The sequence below is a fragment of the Orycteropus afer genome, unplaced genomic scaffold, assembly GCF_000298275.1.
Source record: "Orycteropus afer afer isolate SDZICR_OR568_19922 unplaced genomic scaffold, OryAfe1.0 scaffold00138, whole genome shotgun sequence".
Classification (NCBI taxonomy): domain Eukaryota; kingdom Metazoa; phylum Chordata; class Mammalia; order Tubulidentata; family Orycteropodidae; genus Orycteropus; species Orycteropus afer.
The window spans coordinates 435388-437499 of record NW_006921725.1 but is presented as its reverse complement, the minus strand read 5'-3'; positions in this window follow the sequence as shown (position 1 = coordinate 437499).

Below are 2112 nucleotides of genomic sequence, written 5' to 3'. Positions count from 1 at the left end.
AGGATTGTCTGATATATTACTGGAAAACTTTATAAATCCCCCTGAAACATTGTCTTATATAATGACAAAAGATGAGCCCTTAAGATTGAAAAGCACTTGAAATATGAGTAAAGAGCTGCCTCATCAAAGAAGACTCAGCCTTAATGACATGGATGGAATAAAGTTTTTGGGACCTCCATTTGTTGATGGGAAACAACTCAAAATGGGAAGAAACAGTTACTATATCCATTAACAATTGGAACTTGGAATATATGAAGTATGAATCTAGGAAAATTGGAAGTTGTCAGAAATGAAATTGAACATATAAATATTGATGTCTTAGGCATTATTAGTGAGCTGAAATGGACTGGTATTGGCCATTTTGAATCAGGCAATCGTATGATCTTCTACACCAGGAATGACAAACTGAAGAGAAATGGAATCATATTCATTACCAAAAAGAACATCTCAAGATCTATCCTAAAGTAAAATTCTGTCAGTGATAGGATAATATAAATACACCTACAAGGAAGACCAGTTAATATTACCATTATTCAAATTTTTGCACCAATCACTGAAGTTAAAGTTGAAAAATTGAAGATTTTTACCAACTTCTGCAGTCTAAAATTGAGCAAACATGCAACAAACATGAATTTATGATTACTAGTAATGGGAATGTGAAAGTTGGAAACAAAGAAAAATCATCAGTAGTTGGAAAATATAGCCCTGGTGATAGAAATGATGCTGGAGATCACATGGTAGAATTTTGCAAGACCAATGACTTATTCATTGCAAATAATATTTTTCAATAGTACAAATAATAGTTATACATGTGGACCTCACCAAGTGGAATACACAGGACCAGATTGACTAAATTTGTGGAAAGAGGGGATGGAGAAGCTCAATATTATGACTCAAAACAAGACCAGGGTGTGATAATAGAATAAGCCATCAGTCGCTCATATGCAAGTTCCAGTTGAAGCTGAATAAAATTAAAGAAAATTAAAATAAATCAAAACATGACCTCGATCATCTCCCACTTGAGTTTAGAAACCACATGAATAATATATTTGATGTATTGTACACCAGTGGCTGAAAACCTCACAAATTGTGGGATGGCATCAAGAACATCATGCATGAAAAAAGCAAAAGGTCACTAAAAAGGTGGGGAAGGAATTAAAAAACAAAATGGATATCAGAAGACTCTCTGAAACTTGCTTTTGAACAGAGTAGTGAAAGCGAATGGACGAAATGATGAGATAAAAGAGCTGAACAGAAGATTTCAAAGGGCACATCAAGAAAGCAAAGTAAAGTATTATAAAGTACAAAGACCTGGAGTTATAAAACTAAAAGGCAAGAATATTCTCAGCATTTCTCAAGTTGAAAGAACTATAGAAAAAATTCAAGACTCAAGTTCCAATAATGAAGGTTGCTATGGGAAAAATGCATGAAACATCAAAAGAAGATGGAACGAATACACAGAGTCACTGTACCAAAAAAATTGGTTGATATTCAAATATTTCAGGAGGTAGCATATGATCAAGAACCAATGGTATTGAAGGAAGAAGTCCCAGCTACATTCAAAGAATTGGCTCAAAACAAGGCTCCAGAAATTGGCAAAATACTCAATCAGATGTTTCAAGAGAAGGATGCAATGCTGAAGGTTTATGAGAAGAAATTTGAAAGACAGCTACTTTGCTTACTGACTAGAAGAGATCCATATTTGTGCCCATTACAAAGAAAGGTGATCATACACAATGTGGAAATTATCAAACAATAGCATTATTATTACATGCAAGTAAAATTTTTCAGAAGGTAATTCACAAATGGTTGCAGCAATATATTGACAAGGAACTCCAAAAACGCAAGATGGATTCAGAAGAAGACATGGAATGAGGGATATCATTGCTGATGACAGATGGATCTTGACTGAAAGCAAAGAATACCAGGAAGATATTTACTTGTGTTTAATTGCCTATGCAAAGACATTAGACTGGGTGGATCATAACAGATATGGATAACATTGAGAAGAATGGGAATTCCAGAACACTTAATTGTGCTCATGAGGAGCCTGTGAATAGACCAGGCAGCTATCATTTGAACAGAACAAGGGGATATTGCATGGTTTAAATT